Source organism: Pleurodeles waltl, chromosome 3_1 (assembly GCF_031143425.1).
Source record: "Pleurodeles waltl isolate 20211129_DDA chromosome 3_1, aPleWal1.hap1.20221129, whole genome shotgun sequence".
Classification (NCBI taxonomy): Eukaryota; Metazoa; Chordata; class Amphibia; order Caudata; family Salamandridae; genus Pleurodeles; species Pleurodeles waltl.
Genome location: NC_090440.1, coordinates 1,908,444,732 through 1,908,465,404, shown reverse-complemented (window position 1 = coordinate 1,908,465,404; position 20,673 = coordinate 1,908,444,732).

Below are 20,673 nucleotides of genomic sequence, written 5' to 3'. Positions count from 1 at the left end.
TGGGAGAGCCAGACCATACCCAGAGGAGGCTCCATATACTGAAGGACACGGGGAAAATCAGAACTCTTCCCCCAATTAAGATGAAGCGGAAGCTCTCATTCCATGAGACAGAAATGCAGCCAAAAAAAGTGGCTAAAGAAAAAACACCACCACAGTTTTCTCCACAGCCATCGCCCTCACCACATCTGTCCCCAGTAGCAACACCCCCAATGATGCAGTCACCAACGCACACAGGGATGAGCCAAGATGACCCAGATGCATGGAATCTGTACGATGCACCAGTCTCTGATAATAGTCCGGATTGCTACCCGGCAATGCCATCACCACCAGAGGACAGTACTGCTTACATGCAGGTGGTTTCCAGGGCAGCTACTTTCCATAACGTAGCATTGCATTCAGAACCTATAGAAGATGACTTCTTGTTCAATACCCTGTCATCAACACACAGCCAATACCAAAGTTTGCCAATGTAACCAGGCATGTTAAAACACGCCAAACAGGTGTTTCAAGACCCATTCAAGAGCAGAGCCATCACACCTAGGGTGGAGAAGAAATATAAACCTCCCCTACGGACCCTGTGTACATTACGCAACAGCTAACTCCTGATTCAGTGGTAGTAGGAGCAGCCTGGAAAAGGGCAAACTCACAAACTTCTGGGGACGCACCACCACCGACAAAGAAAGTCGGAAATTCGATGCAGCAGGCAAAAGGGTGGCAGCACAGGCAGCCAATCAATGGCGAATTGCCAATTCGCAAGCTCTACTGGCAAGATACGACAGGGCACATTGGGATGAAATGCAACATTTCAATCAACATCTTCCCAAAGAGTTCCAGAAACGTGCCCAACAGGTTGTCGAGGAGGGCCAAACTATCTCCAACAACCAAATAAGGTCGGCTATGGACTCAGCAGACACGGCGGCCAGAACAGTAAACACAGCGGTAACCATTCGGAGACACGCGTGGCTATGTACCTCTGGATTTAAGCCAGAAATCCAGCAGGCTGTGCTGAATGTGCCTTTCAACGGACAACAATTGTTTGGGCCGGAGGTGGACACAGCAATAGACAAACTAAAGAAAGACACTGACACTGACACGGCCAAAGCCATGGGCGCGCTCTACTCCCCACAGAGCAGAGGCACTTTTAGGAAGCCGCACTTTAGAGGGGGGTTTCGGGCCCAAACCACAGAGCCTTCCACCTCACAAGCCAGACCCACATTCCAGGGACAATATCAAAGAGGAGGTTTTCAGGGACAATATAGGGGTGGACAGTTCCCTAAAACAAGTAAGAAATTCCAAAGCCCAAAAACCCCACAAACTAAACAGTGACTCCAACGTCACAAACCACCACCTCACAACACCAGTGGGGGGGAGTTCACAGATTATTACCAAAATTGGGAACACATAACTACGGACGCGTGGGTCCTAGCCATTATCCAACATGGTTATTGCATAGAATTCCTACATTTGCCACCAAATGTGCCTCCAAGAGCACACAACATGTCCAAACAACACTTAGACCTGTTGCAACTAGAAGTCCAAGCATTGTTACAAAAAGAAGCAATAGAGCTGGTACCCAACCATCACAAAGGAACAGGTGTTTAGTCTCTGTATTTCCTAGTTACAAAAAAGGACAAAACACTGAGACCCATATTAGACCTCAGAACACTAAATCTTTACATCAAATCAGATCATTTTCACATGGTAACACTTCAAGACATTATTCCATTGCTCAAGCAACAAGACTTCATGTCAACATTAGATCTCAAGGATGCTTACTTCCACATACCCATACATCCTTCCCACAGGAAATATTTGAGGTTTGTAATCCAAGGCGTGCATTACCAATTCAAAGTGTTACCGTTCGGAATAACAACAGCACCAAGGGTATTCACAAAATGCCTTGCAGTAGTAGCTGCTCATATCAGGAGACAGCACATGCACGTATTCCCTTACTTAGACGACTGGTTAATAAAAACCAGCACTCAACAACAGTGTCTTCTACACACCAAATACGTCATAGAAACCCTTCAAAAACTAGGGTTCTCCATAAACTACCAAAAATCACATCTACAACCGTGTCAAATACAACAATACTTAGGAGCAACAATCAACACAGAAAAAGGGATTGCCACTCCAAGTCCACAAAGGGTACAAGCCTTCATAAATGTAATACTAAACATGCACCCAAACCAACACTATCAAGTGAGGTTTGTGATGAAACTTCTAGGCATGATGTCTTCATGCATAGCCATTGTCCCAAACGCAAGACTACACATGCGACCCTTACAACAGTGCCTAGCAAAACAATGGACACAAGCACAGGGTCAACTTCAAGATCTAGTGTTGATAGACCGCCAAACACACTCCTCGCTTCAATGGTGGAATCCTATAAATTTAAATCAAGGGCGGCCATTCCAAGACCCTGTGCCTCAATATGTGATCACAACAGATGCTTCCATGGTAGGGTGGGGGAGTACACCTCAACCAGCACAGCATACAGGGACAATGGGACGCTCAACAAAGGCAACTTCATATAAATCATCTAGAACTGCTAGCAGTGTTTCTAGCATTGAAAGCATTTCAACCGTTAATAGCCTGCAAACACATTCTTGTCAAAACAGACAACATGCCGACAATGTATTACCTAAACAAACAGGGAGGGACACACATCACAGCTGTGTCTCTTAGCACAAAAGATTTGGCATTGGGCGATTCACAATCACGTTCGCCTAATAGCACAGTACATCCCAGGAATTCAAAACCAGTTAGCCGACAATCTCAGTCGAGATCACCAACAAACACACGGATGGGAAATTCATCGCCAGATACTACAAACTTACTTTCAAAGCTGGGGAACACCACAAATAGACCTATTCGCAACAAAACAAAACGCAAAATGCCAAAACTTCGTGTCCATGTATCCACACCCTCACTCCAAGGGCAATGCGTTATGGATGAGTTGGTCAGGGATATTTGCTTACGCTTTCCCCCTCTCCCACTCCTTCCGTATCTAGTAAACAAATTGAGTCAAAACAAACTCAAACTAATACTAACAGCACCAACTTGGGCTCGCCAGCCATGGTACACAACACTACTAGATCTGTCAGTAGTACCTCATATCAAACTACCAAACAGACCAGATCTGTTAACTCAACATAAACAACAGATCAGACACCAGAATCCAGCATCGCTCAATCTAGCAATCTGGCTCCTGAAGTCTTAGAATTTGGACATTTAGACCTTACACAAGAATGTATGGAGGTCATTAAACAAGCTAGAAAACCTACTACAAGACATTTTTACGCAAATAAATAGAAAAGATTTGTTTAATACTGCCATAATAATAACATTCAACCACTACATGCGCCGGAAAAAACATTGTAAGCTACTTATTACACTTACAAAAATCAAATCTAGCTTTTTCATCCATTAAAATACATCTCACAGCAATATCTGCCTATCTGCAGATTACACATTCAACATCACTCTTTAGAATCCCAGTCATCAAAGCATTTATGGAAGGTCTAAACAGAATCATACCCCGAGAACACCCCCAGTTCCCTCATGGAACCTCAATATTGTATTAACAAGACTCATGGGTCCACCATTTGAACCCATGCACTCTTGTGAGATGCAATACTTAACCTGGAAAGTAGCCTTCCCAATAGCTATCACATCTCTTAGAAGAGTAAGGGAAATACAAGCATTTACTATACAAGAACCCTTTATACAAATACAAAAACATACAGTGGTTCTACGCACAAATCCCAAATTCTTACCAAAAGTTATATCACCGTTCCACCTAAACCAAACAGTGGAACTCCCAGTCTTCTTTCCACAACCAGACTGAATAGCCGAAAGAGCCTTACATACATTAGACATCAAAAGAGCACTAATGTATTACATTGATAGAACAAAACAATTTTGCAAAACTAAACAATTGTTTGTAGCCTTCCAAAAACCTCATGCAGGTAATCCTATATCCAAACAAGGCATTGCCAGACGGATAGTTAAATGTATTCAAACTTGTTATATTAAAGCAAAAAGAGATCTACCTATTACACCAAGAGCGCATTCCACTAGGAAAAAAGGTGCCACAATGGCCTTTCTGGGGAATATACCTAGGACTGAAATTTGTAAGGCAGCCACCTGGTCTACGCCTCATACATTCACGAAGCATTACTGTGTAGATGTGTTAACAACACAACAAGCCACAGTAGGACAGGCTGTATTGAGAATGTAGGAAGTTGGCTCTGTATGCACTATTTCAAAGTAAGGAATAGTATGCACAGAGTCCAAGGGTTCCCCTTAGAGGTAAGATAGTGGCAAAACGAGATAATTCCAATGCTCTATTTTGTGGTTGTCGAGCAGTAGGCATATCAGAGGGGAGTGTTAAGCATTTGTTGTACACACACAAGCGATAAATGAGGAACACACACTCAGAGACAATTCCAGGCCAATAGGTTTTTGTATAGAAAAATATATTTTCTTAGTTTATTTTAAGAACCACAGGTTCAAGATTTACAAGTAATGCTTTAATTGAAAGGTACTTCACTTAAGAACTTTAGGAACTTTGAATTAGCAAAATAGCATATACAGTTTTCACATAAATGACATATAGCTATTTTAAAACTAGACACTGCAATTTTCAACAGTTCCTGGGGAGGTAAGTGTTTGTTAGTTTTTGCAGTTAAGTAAACCACCTAAAGGGGTTCAAAATTGGGTCCAAGGTAGCCCACCGTTGGGGGTTCAGGGCAACCCCAAAGTTACCACACCAGCAGCTCAGGGCCGGTCAGGTGCAGAGGTCAAAGTGGTGCCCAAAACGCATAGGCTTCAATGTAGAAGGGGGTGCTAAGTACCTGCGTCTTCGGAGGGCAGACCAGGGGGTTTTGTAGGGCACCGGGGGGGGGGGGGGGGGACGGGGACACAAGTCAGCACAAAAAGTACACCCTCAGTGGCACGGGGGCAGCCGGGTGCAGTGTGCAAACAAGCGTCGGGTTCGCAGTAGGATTCAATGGGAGACCAAGGGGTCTCTTCAGCGATGCAGGCAGGCAAGGGGGGGGCTCCTCGGGTTAGCCACCACCTGGGCAAGGGAGAGGGCCACCTGGGGGTCGCTCCTGCACTGAAGGTCGGATCCTTCAGGTCCTGGGTGCTGCGGATGCAGAGTCTTCACCAGGTGTCGGGTCTTTGAAGCAGGCAGTCGTGGTCAGGGGGAGCCTCGGGATTCCCTCTGCAGGCGTCGCTGTAGGGCCTCAGGGGGGTCAACTCTGGTTACTCACGGTCTCGTAGTCACCGGGAGTCCTCCCTGTGGTGTTTGCTCTCCACAAGTCGAGCCGGGGGCGTTGGGTGCAGAGTTCAAAGTCTCACGCTTCCGGCGGGAAACGGGTGTTGTTTCAAAGTTGCTTCTTTGTTGCAAAGTTGCAGTCTTTGTGGAACAGAGCAGCTGCCCTCGGGAGTTCTTGGTCCTTCTAGATGCAGGGCAGTCCTCTGAGTCTTCAGAGGTCGCTGGTCCCTGTGAAACGCGTCGCTGGAGCAATGTCTTTAGAAGTGGGGAGACAGGCCGGTAGAGCTGTGGCCAAAGCAGTTGGTGTCTCCGTCTTCTCTGCATGTTCTCAGTTCAGCAGTCCTCTTCCTAGGTTGCAGGAATCTATCTTGCTGTGTTCTGGGAGCCCCTAAATACTCAATTTAGGGGTGTGTTTAGGTCTGGGGGGTTACTAGCCAATGGCTACTAGCCCGGAGGGTGGCTACACCCTCTTTGTGCCTCCTCCCTGAGGGGAGGGGGGCACATTCCTATCCCTATTGGGGGAATCCTCCATCTGCAAGATGGAGGATTTCTAAAAGTCAGAGTCACCTCAGCTCAGGACACCTTAGGGGCTGTCTGGACTGGTCAGTGACTCCTCCTTGTTTTTCTCATTATCTCCTCCGGCCTTGCCGCCAAAAGTGGGGCCGTGGCCGGAGGGGGCGGGCAACTCCACTAGCTGGAGTGCCCTGGGGTGCTGTAACAAAGGGGGTGAGCCTTTGAGGCTCACCGCCAGGTGTTACAGTTCCTGCAGGGGGAGGTGAGAAGCATCTCCACCCAGTACAGGCTTTGTTACTAACCACAGAGTGACAAAGGCACTCTCCCCATGTGGCCAGCAACATGTCTGGTGTGTGGCAGGCTGCTAAAACCAGTCAGCCTACACTGGTAGTCGGTTAAGGTTTCAGGGGGCACCTCGAAGGTGCCCTCTGGTGTGTATGTTACAATAAAATGTACACTGGCATCAGTGTGCATTTATTGTGCTGAGGAGTTTGATACCAAACTTCACAGTTTTCAGTGTAGCCATTATGGTGCTGTGGAGTTTGTGCATGGCAGACTCCCAGACCATATACTGTTATGGCTACCCTGCACTTACAATGTCTAAGGTTTTGCTTAGACACTGTAGGGGCATAGTGCTCATGCACTTATGCCCTCACCTATGGTATAGTGCACCCTGCCTTAGGGCTGTAAGGCCTGCTAGAGGGGTGACTTATCTATACCTGTAGGCAGTGTGAGGTTGGCATGGCACCCTGAGGGGAGTGCCATGTCGACTTAGTCTTTTTGTCCCCACCAGCACACACAAGCTGGCAAGCAGTGTGTCTGTGCTGAGTGAGGGGTCCCCAGGGTGGCATAAGACATGCTGCAGCCCTTAGAGACCTTCCCTGGCATCAGGGCCCTTGGTACCAGTTACAAGGGACTTACCTGGATGCCAGGGTGTGCCAATTGTGGAAACAAAAGTACAGGTTAGGGAAAGAATACTGGTGCTGGGGCCTGATTAGCAGGCCCCTGCACACTTTCAAATCATAACTTGGCATCAGCAAAGGCAAAAAGTCAGGGGGTAACCATGCCAAGGAGGTATTTCCTTACAGAGAACATTATTTCAGACAACTTCAACTCCTACAGGCTAAGCCACCGCTTTTTGGGGAGATTACTGCTTATTAGTCTATGCACAGCATGTGTATCTGCAGCTACACATGCCACCAAACGGAAAATGTCACTTACCCAGTGTACATCTGTTCGTGGCATGAGACGCTGCAGATTCACATGTGCCCTCCCACCTCCCCGGGAGCCTGTAGCCGCTGTTAGTTGAATAAGAATTGTAAATTTGTAAATAAATATTATTTTAAGACACATTATGTACATACACACCTACTCCATTGCATGGGCACATCTAGTATACTCTCAACTCCTACCTCACCCTCAGCAGGGAAAACAATCTAAGATGGAGTCGACGCCCATGCGCAATGGAGCCGAAAGGGAGGAGTCCCTCGGTCTCGTGACTCGATAAGACTTCTTCGAAGAAAAACAACTTCTAACACTCCGAGCCCAACACTAGATGGCAGGATAATGCACAGCATGTGAATCTGCAGCGTCTCATGCCACAAACAGATTTACACTGGTTAAGTGACATTTTATATATATATATATATATATATATATATATATATATATATATATATATGGAAAGATACTGGCTGCAGTCTGACAATTGGGCAGAATATCCACCAGAAATAGCCTGACTGAAGGAAAAGTAACTTGTTCATCTTACTTAGTATGGCCATTGGGACTGTCCCACATCCTGCACGAAGCTTGTGCTGGGCATTTATTATACTTTTTTTCCCCTCGTCATGGAACATGCAAAGCTCAGAGAGTACACATGACTTGAAATCATTTCAACACTACCAAACTGGTTAAGATAGTTCTAGGAAAGTGATGCATCCATGAATCTATTGGTAAGGCATCTTTACAAACGATTTTTGGCAGGTAGCATTTCTTGTAGCAATTCCTTTAGCATGCCAGGATAGTGAAACACAGGTCTTGTACTTTTTGAAGTGTACTGTTTTCACTCAAAGTGATCCTGGACTTCATGTTAATTGATGTTTGCTCACTTTCTTCGAGAATCCTGCATCTCTGGTGGAGATATTACTAAAAAAAAAAAATCAGAACAACCAAGCAGCCCTCTGTGAAACATGTTCCCATTCAAACAGGATTGGTTTCTTTCTGGAAGTACATTTCCAGATGAATAGCCTGTACAGCAGTTTGTTACCAACAACCATTGGCAAAACCATTAGGTCGCACCCATGCAAGCTAATGGTTTTGTTAATGTTTTTCAGTCACATTGTATGTCTGTGTGGCTGCTGCACAGCATGGCTGAGTTAGTGGCATAGAGGAGAGTGGGGTGTCGTAGAGTGGGATAGCAAAGAGTGTTGTGGAGAGGCAGGGAGTGGACTGTTGTAGAATTGGATGGCATTGAATTCAGTGGCATACAGTTCAGCATTGTAGAATGCAGTAGCGTAGATTAGAGAGCTGCAGAGGGTAGTGGCATTGAGTGCAGTGGCAGAGTGGTGTAGAGTATCATAGAATGGTGCAGTGGTGGAGTAGCATACAATGGTGCAGAGTGCAGTGCCTAAGAGTAGAGTAGACTTTCAGAATAAAGGATGCAGGGTTGGTGTAGGGTGCAGAGTAGATTAGAGTGGCGTACAGTTGTTTCGTGCAGAGTACAGGGGCATAGAGTTGAGCATTACAGAGTAAAGTGCAGTGGCATAGAATGCAGTGGCATTGAGTAAAGTGGCTTAGACTGTAGATGTGCAGAGTAGATTGGTGTGGCCTAGACTAGTGGTGAAGAGTGCACAGACGTGGTAGAGAGGTGGTGTGGAATGGTGCAGAGTGGAGTATTCATGGTGTGGTAGCACACTGCCATTACGGATGCCACATTTTCAAATGAAGTGACCATTACATTTGCATGGACTATACAGTGAAAATATGTGGAAATCACCTAATGAAATGATTTGTTTGATCATATTAAAGTATTTGTTTCCAACACACTACAAAAAATAACACAAAAAAAATCTTCACTTGTGTTTCTAATTCTGATGGATTTACAGTGTTCATTTAAATGTTGTGTGCTTAAAAAAATCTTTCCTACTCCCAGCAAGATTATCACATAACTAAAAAGGAAAAGTAAACAGGTGCCCTTGGAAAACGCATGACATTTGATCTTGGTCTTTGAATGCACAGCACGTGACAAGATAAGAACGAGATTTACAGGCCTGCTTACAGAAAGGGAAGACTTGGAAGAATAGTGTAATTAAGGTTTTGGCTGGGGAAGGTATGAAATCAAGCTGGACTGCGTAAAACAAATTAAGCAAGAAAATATGATTTACAAAGCCATTGGCGAGCAGTGGGCAGAATGCATTTGTAGATCAACTTTCTGAATGTCCCCAAGATGTTTTTGCTGCGCTGTCTGGTAGGCTGCGACCTTAGAAACATTGGTCAAAGCTGCAGAAGCAGTATTTTATTTTAAATATAAATTTGGACATTTGCTAGCATGCATTTATCAACTATTTGCACTTAGGCCCAGAATATACATGCATGTGGGTCAGGTCTATTTTGTTGATTCATTTTGTCTTTTGGCAGTTGTGTCTGGGTTGGTCTGCATGATGTAGAAAGAAATGTTACTTATGATTTTATTCCTCGATTATGGAAATTGTCATTAAAGCCTCCTCTCAGATGCTTCTGTTCTGGCTGCGCCATCTGAATGGTGGTACATATTAAAAGGATCTGAACCAATGTTAGTGCATATTAGGTAACAATCTAAAGGCTCTTTCAAGGAGAACCTAAGCAATCCCTCTCATTGCTAGGCATTACAGAGATGCTACTACATTGAACAGCTAAGGGTAAAGAATATTGCTAGGTTCAGGGTGGGGGTAAGGGATAGCACTGGGTTTAGGGTTGGCATATGGTTATGTGTATGTAGGCTTAGCCTTAAGGTTTGGATTCGTGCTAGTTTTAAGGGAGTTTTTTGTTGGAAAGGTTTAGAGTTTATTAGACATAAGGTTGGCACACCAACAATTTTATTGTTCAGTGGTATTTGCTGTAGTAATAGTTTGGATGCAGTGCTTTCTATTGGAAGTATGTTGATGTATTCTATGTAGCGATGTGCAGGCATGTAAAAAAACAATGCTAGCTTTTCCATTAAAGGTGCAGCATGAAACTTAAGGTTTACTTCTAACCCAGCAAAGTCTTATATGTCGGGCCTCAATAAGCGGTGTGTATCACTTTGCTTCTCACTTCAAAACATCTACTCTAAGAAAAGACTAGCACAACATAGCTTGAACCCAAGAATGCATCCAATGATTGTCTTTGCTTAAACTGCACCTAGTGTAGGACATGGCCATTCTGTCATGGAGTGCTCAGTCCTTCAATCATTTGTAGTGACCTACAAGGAACATGATCCAAACTGCTATATGAAGGTGATCCTTGTTGGTTATAAAACAAGGCATGCTTTTATACTGTATTTTGCTCCTACTGCCAGAATGTAGAGCTTTCCTAATAAATGTTTATGAACTGTTTTTTCAAGCCTGCCTCTGGCTGTTCTGTTTTTCCACTTCCTGCATTTTACAGGCACGTCTTTTCTCTGTCTTTCAGAACAATGTAGCTGAATCAGTCATAATGGGTCGCTAAGCTGACAATGCTGCTTTTTTGGGTAATGCCATGCGCTAACTACTACTAGCTGGGGGTCCATGTGAGCATTTTGATCACTTCCAAACGTGACCCCTTATGAGTGGAGGGCTAGGCAGGGGGAGAGGGTTTGTAGGGGGATTGTGGACTGGCCAGATCCTTGCCTCCCTCTGATAGTTTGGCTTGATAATCTCGGTGTGCTGCTGGACTGGTACTGGGTGCACCATATAACACTGGATGCAGATCCCCGATTGACTGGCAATTGCTTGGTAAATGACACGAAAGGCAGATCCTACAGTATTTGGATGTGTATCATGATGAGTGCTCAGCCAGTGCCAAAGAAGTTAGAGCAGTATCCTGGCAGTCAAAGTTAACAGAAAACATCCACAAATCCTCATCTGAACTGAGGACGGACTTATTAGATGGAAGCAGACGGGATTATCGAATTCAAGGTCCGACTGGATCAGAAGAGTCTGACATGGAGTCCAAATTTCCAAAGATGCAGACGGGTTATCAACAATATCAGCTGATTATGAGTCTACACAGAAGACAGGTGAACTCCTTGTTACAGGGAGACACGACTCCATACAGTTGAGTTTGCGTGGTAATTTACTGGTCATTTAATCCATATATTTCTGGGTTGCCACTCGCTAAGACCTCCAACCGCCTCTCCCCCATCAACATTCCAAAAGAATGTCCGAGTGATAGTGAGCGCGGAGGCATCACCAGCAAAAAAGCTACAAGCAAGCATACATATGCCCTGGCTATAACGCACCTACCCCCTTTTTCCACTTCAAAAAAAATCAACAACTAATGAATATTACCATACACTAATATCCTACAAGAACCATAATAGGATACAACATTCTAAAGCAAACTAAGAAAAAAAAAATGAAAGTTGTGAAATTGTCAACATGATGTATATGAAATACATTAAATAAAATAGATGTGCATTAATGTGAAAAAATTGAACTGCTTAACAAGTCATCACAAAGTCTTTGAATTTTCCAGGAACCTTATGGATGCACTCTTCTCCTGTGGATGATCAATCATCCTTCATCACCTTGTTTCCCATAGGTTGATTGCAACTCTATACAGGACTCATGACCTTAACCAATTTTGCAGAATTCCACCACTGTTTATTTTGCATTTTTACAGCACAACCCTCCTTGCTAACTTCTTCCACACAACGAGCAGGATTAAATCACAAATTTCCTTTGACACACTTGGCATTAGATAATTTCACACGCACAAAATCACCCCTTTCAGTCCTTACAAGCTTAGTTCCTTTCATAATATACCTTGCTTTTAGCTTGCCTCTCTAATTCTATACTTTGCCATTTCAACATCATGTGCATGAATATTGATGATATGATTTTGGTAATTTGTTTAACCAAGCTGGCCTCAACAAATCCTGAGTTCCTCTGCCCCTCAATGCGGCAAAAGGTGTAATAACTGTCATGCTATAGGGAGTATTGTGATACTACTAAAACATAGCACATATTTAATCTCTCACATCCACTCCTGCAAGTAAAGCCCCTCTGACACAGACCGAGACCATCCTGGTGGCTCTCTCAACTTGACCATTCCCTTGGGGACGGTAAAGGCGACACCTTTTGTGTTTGATCCCTGCTTTTGTTAAACATTCTTATATTTCTAATGAAACAAGCTGTACTCCATTATCTGATAATAGTTCCAAGGGGAACCCTTCTCTTGCAAAAGCATCAGTGAGAAAAGTTATAACACTTGCTGTTAGACTCATGAATGAATTTAACCTCAAACCACTTAGATAAATGATCAAACAACCCAATGGTGAATCTTTGGGTATGAGGTAGAACTTGGAAAGGTCTAAGAAAGTCTATACTCACTTCCACCCCCATACCTTCTGGGGAGTTTCTGGAATAACCATTGGTGGAGGTTACACATTTTAAACCCTTGTCATTTGACACAATTCATGTTTTCCCCCCCAAACCAATCTTCCACAACTGTCCATCTAGGCCACCAGAAGATTTCTCTCTATCTCTTTTTAGTCATACTTAGATGTCCCTCAAGACTTATGTTCATCAGTCTCTCCCGGGCGGCACTAGGCAGAATCAGTTTGTCCATTCTAAATAGCAAACCATCTTCCAAAGTTTTGATTGCACCTTGCTGTATGATTGAAGTTCAACAGAAAGATGCCTTCCCTTGGCCAACCCTTCCTTGTGTATTACACAACCTTATTTAAAATCTGATCTTGATCAAGAACACATCGCCATTCTCTTTTACTAACACACTTGGGGGCAGATTTATGGAAAGTGATGCTGCACTTTCCCCGCACCCTCCTACTGCCATCATGTGTGTGCAATATTTAAAATTATGGCGCAGGGTAGGGGCACAATAGCATCATTCTATGTGATGCTATTGATGTAATCTTCAAGCGTATCGGAAAAATGCTGGCACTAGTCCTGCAGAGTACATAGGGGCCCATTCTAAATAATGGAAGCCCCCTTTTAACACCTGCCCGAGCAAGTGTTAAAAGTTCCATAAAAAATGGCGCAAGGAAATATAGATTTCCCTGCTCCATTTGTTTGGCCCCCCTTTGCATACATTGTCTGGCGCAGGCATGATGTAGCACAAAGGGTTACAGAGTGGCTCAATGCATACATTATGCCACACTAAATACAGCGTGGGGATTTCGGCCTCGTTGGGCAACATTAACGTCAAAACTAATGACGCTAAGGTGGCGCTAGGGAATTGTAAATATTTCTCTTGGTGTCTAACCAGAATACACAGGCCACAAGACATTTTACATCTTGCTGATCATCCAGTACTACTACTACTGCTGGAATGGGTAATCTGGATAAAGTAATTTTTCTTTTTTTCCCCCAACTGGAATTTACTCAACAACAAAGTCATACTCCAGTAGTTTCATACGCAATCTCACTAATCTAGCTGTAATTTAAGAATAATGTACATTTGTACCATTCAGAATAGGCATTAATGTATTGTGATTTGACCTGAATCTGGCACCCCATGCGTAAGCCCTAAAACGCTCAACCGCCCAAACACATGCAAGCATTTCACGTTCAATAACTGAATATTGTCTCTCACCCGGTCTGAGTACATTATGCAAAAGCAACAGTGTGCACATCACCCCTTCTGCTCCCCCAAGTCCAACTGCACTCGCATCCACTGTTTTAATTAATATCCCTCCAAAGATAAATGGACTTAATAAAGGAGCATTAGTCAAACCTTTTTTGGTTTCCATGAAAGCACACATTTGTGACCCACCCTACATGAACCTGGCATTTTTTTCTTCAACAAAGAAAGAAGAGAATCAGTAATGGTGTAGGTGTTCCTCACAAATGTTGCGTAAGATTCACACATTCTCAGGGACGCTTTTAGCTTTGTCTGACAGAACAGGTACCTCCTCCATAGCTTTTAATAATCCTGGCCGCAGACCAATCCCTTTTCAAGAAACAACATGGCCCAAATATCCCACTTCGTACACACCAAACACACATTTGTCTTTCCTCAATTTCAATCCTCTTACTCATTGCAGTTAAAACAGCATTCAAGCTAACCTGATGATTAACATTACCTTTCCCAAAAAACAATATGTCATCTTGGAATACAAGAACGCCATCTAATCACTTTACCACATAACTATGTAAAACTGCTGCAGCAGAAGCAAAACCAAAAGGCATCCTGCAAAATTAATACATGCCACTTGGTGCGATAGAAGCTGTTAGATGCCTAGATTGTTTTGCTAAGACAACCCGATGATACGCTGACTGCAGATCCAGCTTATAAAACACATTGGCTCTGTCAACATACACATCATTTGTTCTAGCTTTGGTAGAGGATAAGCATCCACCCGAACTGCTTGGTTCAAGCTTCTTGGATCGATACACATTCTGACGTGTGTCAACTGCGGACACTATTCTATCAGTTAAACGACACCATCTTTGCATAAATTATCCAACACATCATTCAGCTTGCTTCTTTCACTTAGTGTTACCTGTCTTAATATATGCCTGACAGTCACACTCCCTTCATTTAATTTGATGCCGTTCAAATCCGCACAAACTTCCCAACTAATCATCAAAAATGTTATCATGTATCTTAAGTAAGGAGTGTAATCCATCAACTTGCACACTTAGTTGACCATCAACAATGGTCAAAACGTGACAAACCCCAGCTGGTTTGGGAACGATGTCCAAATATGCTTGGTGGTGCCACCCAAGAATGTTCTGCCCACTGTGTGATACATACACCGTTCTCTAAACTTCACGATCTTTGAACCCAATAATAGTTGAAAAAAATCAATTTTTGTAACATCATATCCTTGAGGGGGAACATCTGGTGGTAATAACTCCTCACTAATATTATATTGAAGGACAGTAACTTTTGAAGTAATAGTAATTTTGGATCCTGAGTCTGTCAATAACTGTATCATTCTCTCTCCTACCCTGAATATCTCTACAGGCTCTTTGGATACATGTATGTCATCTTCATGATCCTAATACAATTAATAGGGAATTCAAAATGTACATTTTCCGTGACTTGTGTCAACGCTGTGCCCACCTTCGATGTTTCCTGCCTTTGAAAACTTACATATAGTAACATATTATTCATTTCATCAGACAAACCCTGGTCATAGTTTTCTATTACCAAATTTACTTTACTCTACTTAGCATTTATTCAACACATCCTTGCAAAATGACCTGTGACCCCACATTTGTTACACTCCTTAGTAATAGCTGGACACTGTATAAATTTAAGCGAAACTTGGATCCACACCGATAACATATTGCCAGGACTCAGGAGTTTCTTCTTTGGCCAAGTTCTTCTATTCTTGAATAGTGTTTGCTATTTCTACAGCTTTATCTAATGGAGGATTTTTACACATAATTAACTTCTCTTGAATCTTTTTACTATGGCACCTCATTACTAATTGACCTCTGATAAGTTGTTAAAATTCCTGGATCCAAATTTGGCTGCCAGGAGGCGTAATGAAGCTACATACACATGTATTATCTCAGTGGCAGATTGCTCCCTGGAGAAAAACGTATGTCTTCTTACAACTAAATTTGGTGCTTTAGAAAAGTGGTTTTCCAACCTTTTACCAGCTTCCTCATATTCATCCAGTTCTTTATTGTCCTCTGGTGTGCGTATGGGAAGATGAACAAATATGTTTTGACCTTCCATACTCAATGAATGTTCTAGTAACCACCTTCCCCTATCAGGTTTAAATTTAAAACCATCTATTGCTCCCAGAAACGCGTTAAATGCCCAAAACCTCTCCTTCCAAGGGATGATGGGCTCACCTGGGGATTGTAAAAACGGTGGAGAGGGGTTAATGGCCTGCATATTGATTAAAGAAACATTATGGAACAGAACAGTGGTAAACGTGGTAGTAGGCCTGTCTCTATACTGTGCACCAACAGTATAAGTAGTTGGTAGAAGTAAGGTGTACACATGCACCAAAGTAGAACAGGCTAAATAATACAGCTACACAACAGTGGAAATGGTGTGCCTGTCACTGAAAAGCTCACCAGTAACAGGCTGAAATGTAGTAAGGTGTGCCTGTCACCTACGAGTTGAAATGCACTGAAGTGGCACTTGCTAAATTCAGCTGCACTATAGTGCAAAAAGTGTGCCTGTCACCGCTAAGCTCATCAGGAACAGGCTGAAAAGTAGGAAGGTGTGCCTGTCACCATAAGAGTTGAAATGCACCAATGTAGCAACAGGCTAAAAACAGCTGTTAAGGAGTGCAAAAAGTGTGCCTGTCACCGCGAAGCTCATCAATAACAGGCTTCAAATAAGAAAAGAAAACATTTTAAGATGGCTGCCAAATCTTTCAAAATGATAATTTACGACCGCCAATGGCAATCTAAAATGGCCGCCTTTATGATGCTGGACGTTCGTTGTAGACATAAACAGGCAATTATAACAGCTGCCATGTATAACAATGCATTTTATTTTTACAGCGAGTGGTGCTCGTTTTTGCTGCCTACCATGTGCACATTAATCAACCTTAAGAAAATGCGCTAACTAAGGGGAACTTAGTATCTAGAAACAGGGAATTATTTTCCACAAAATGCTCTGGCAGCCGCCCACATGAAAATTAGCAATGTGACATGAAGCAAAACTTGAGTACCGTCTTTGCGACACCACCTCTCTTAAGTTGGAATCTATCCTGGCTCACGGGTTACTTTTCCTGTCGTCGCCATTGTTACAGGGAGACACGACTCCAATACAGTTGAGTTTGTGAGGTCATTCAGTCCATATATTTGTGGGCAGCCACTCGCCAATAAGTAAGTAAAGTAAACACAAGCTTTATCCGTTCACCATAACCATCAAAGCTATCGTTAAAAAACAATTAAAAAAAAACATGGATAATTAAAAACGTAAGAAATTTAAAAGGCCAACAATTACAATAAAAGGTATAATCACTCCCACTTCATGTGCATATGATACATATTTACAAGAACTTAGAATTCTTAAGACAATGAATACGTGTATACTAAGCAGCCACAAGGAACTTGCTAACTAATATCTCTGGCTCACTGCCAACTCTCTGCCCTCAATGTTCCAAACGAATGTCTGAGTGACAAGTCAGCCCAGAGGCATTGTGAGCCAGAAAGCCACGAGCAAGCATGCATATGCCCTTGATGTAACAAGGGCCAGTGGAAATATGCAGCAAGAGAGGGCCAAATTATGCAGCAGGGTTAAGTAAACTGTGTGGCAGGAAAAGCCAAATTATGTAGCATAATGCAGCCTATTTCATAATGGCAATACTGCATTTTACTGTCATTTTTAAACATGGTAACAATGTATGGTCATTGGTTGTACAAGATTAGCACCAGCTTAACACCCAAACATAGTTATAAACAACAAAAAGGTGACCAGTACAGCTTTGCAAGAAGACCTTCCACTGCATGGCAACACATGTTGCTGCATTATTAGTAACTTTTGAACCTTTGAGCTAGAAGCACATTTTAAAAATAAAAAAATCCGTTGATTATGTGGCAGGTGCTGGATCATGTGGCAAATGCAAAGAATCTATAATTATGCAAAAATTGCTGCAGCCGCACAATCACATAATTCCAGTGTTCCTGGATGTGACACTCCTGCCATGCACAATCTGATGTGGTAAGGTGATGTTATGTCCAACAAGATTTTCTTCTGCTGGTCAACCACAGCAGATGTATTTGCAAGTAGGTGGCCATCAATGCCTGTTCTTCCAGCGTCTTGACATACATCCAGCGCTTAATTTGTAACATGAGTTCTGGATCCCCTAAGCTCTGCTCAGAAGCCTGCAGCTTCTGCTATTAAATGTCCCCACACCCAATACCAAAGCTGCATAGTCCTGAATCCACCGCATGCTTCTTTGATCCACTGCCAGACACTTCCGGACCCTTTATTTAATTCTTGCAGGCTCCTGCTTTCTATCTTGTTAACAGTTTTTCTGTATTCTCTTCCTTCTTTCCTGTTTTGTGTTTTCCCCCTCTCTTGCTCTCAGGGAATGTCTGATAACGAAAAAATAAGTGCTGATGGGCTCCACCAGCATTCATCATCTCCAATTAAGCACTGCATACAGCAAAGTGTAGCATGATAGTGGCCAACCACTGTGGAAGGCAGGCCCCTCTCATTTGCTCTTATGACACGGTGCTCTTGTACTGTCTTGGCAACCTCTTAATAAGCTGGAGCAAATACTAGTTTCCACTCTGGAGGAAGGAGTTGGGCAGATCTGTCAGGCAAGAACTTTAACATAAGACCTCAATGGCAAATCAAATTCTACCCACCACTTTTTGTTTTCTTCACTGAGAAAGGTATGCCCAGACATGAGTCCATGCTTGCTGTGCCAGAGGGATCAAGATATATCCCACTGACGAGGGCTAAGTAGGCAGAAAGTGGTCTGCTGATTGTGTTCCTATCTAGGGAGGACCTGGTCTAGCCATTTTTACTGAAGCAAGACCATGGCTGATTTTCATATGGTTGTTCTCAGTCTAGAGCAGAGGTCTTCAATCAGAGGGTTGCGGCCCCCAGAGGGGCCGTGGAGTCCTGCAAAGGGGGAACGCATTCCCCCAACCGATTGTTAAAATGCCCCAGGTGAACTTTGATTTATTGGGTCTCCTGTGCTGAGAAAGCTGCACAGACAGCTAAGGAGGCCTTCATACCAGGGTGCCTGCTTCCTGAATTAAATGCTAATGTACTCTACGAGCTGATCTGCAAATGTGAAGGGTAATCTGCAACTGTAGATGATGCTTGGGAGCTGATCGAATCACTCAAACTTTGTGATGACAAACACTTATTCTTTTTTAGGGGTAGTGCAAAGAGTTAAGAAGTGTGTCTGTGCTTTTAATTGTAGTTATACAGTGCTTACTTCACCTGGAGGTTTTGAAGGGACAGCTATTTAAGATTTTTTTAAAAAAAAAGGTATTGCATATGCTCTGGTATTACTTAAATCTACATTTTGGAAGCACAGTTTTATCTTAAACCTTTTTGCAGTGGCCTATCGTATACTGTGTGTAACGCAAGTATAAAATAATGCCTTACATATTCACAGTGTTTTCTGTCACGGGCTGTGACCTTGTGGCACTAAAAATACACGTCACTATTCTCAACTACACCAACCAGGATTTAATTCTGTCGCTCTCTGGTTACACACAGACCTGTGCAGTACATTAACTAAAAGAGGTTTCATTATGCACTACAAGGCATTTCCCACTGAGTAACAACTTTCTTTTATTTATTTTTCATTTAAGCTGGCTGTTATTTTATATGTAGCTACCCGACGGTGAAAGACTTAAAAGCAACTTAAAATATTTTGGGGTTTATTTATGAGAGGTTTGTGCTGCTGGAGCATCACTTTTGATGGGACACAAGCCTCTCAATCATACGTATGAGGTGACGCAAAGCCACCCTGTGTGGCTTTGAATGGCCTCATAGATAGGGAGTAAGGCAAAGCAGCGCACGCCACTGCATTGCCTTACTTTGCATCAAGGAGGCGTTCCATGGTCATTGCGTTTCCACGCAACACCCATGGATTTTGACGCTGCCCTAGATTTACAAAATCACAAACTGGAGCAGTGCCAAAAGCTTACTCCTCCCCAGAGCAGGCATAATGAGGAATTTTTTTTAAATTTCTCTTTGTTTTTCCTCTTTCCATGTGTGTTGCTATCTGCCGCACATATAGAAAGAGATACAATGCCTCTCTGGATTGTTTTTGTCAGGAAGGTTCGCCTTCTTGCACAAAAACAATCCTGCCTACGTTGGCGCTAGGCAGCAATTTGTGTGCCAGTGCAGGGGGAAATGGACAGAAATACACTGTATTTCATAAATAAGGTCCATTCCTGCCCTTTTATATTGGCGTAGGGCAGTGTAGCAAGAAGACTTGTGGCACTGTCCTAGGCCAAATCCTCATAAATGAGGACCTTTGTTTGTACACCTTTGACCAAACACCCACACTCACTGACCTTTGGTTTGCTAAACACTGTTTAATATTAATATTAATTTCCTCATTTCCTCACCGCAAAAATGACTTGCTGTGGGAAATGGGGACATGTATTATTGTCAATGATGAGGAGTTCCAGGTTCTAGACATTTTTGTCAAGAGGGGTCCTTGCACCTAAAAATCTTTGAGTGGTGGTCCCGGCATCAAAAAACTTGAAGACCTCTAGTCTAGAGGCATAGAGGACAAAAACGGACTGGAATAAGGTCCGACTAGTTACCAGTAGCTGAGATTAATTCAAGCATTCTACCTGTTGTTCCCCCACCATCCCAAGGCACCAGGAAAGGCTGGTTACTCATCATGGGAAGCAAGATTGGGCTCCGGCTGTAACACGCCAGCAGCCCTGCACCCAGGAGTGACAATGCCATCATGTGATCATAATTCCAGGCATAAATGCCTATATATGCTGAGCGACAGTGCACAGGTGTTTGCAGCATCCGAGCGCCCTGGTCCCTGGAGAGCTCAAAGCTTCTGGGATTCACTGGACTTTCACAACTGAAACAGGCTGATACAAGTTGTTACTTACTGCAAGAAAAATGAAAAATTATTATGTGAACAAGTGCTTTCCCATTTCCGGGTACTCACACCATTTGCATAGGGCCAGTAACAGTCAGTATAACAATATATATATTTTTTTTTTAAGAAAAAAAATCTGAGTCCCCAGACAGGAAGGGGTGCTCTGTCCTGCCCTCGGTTT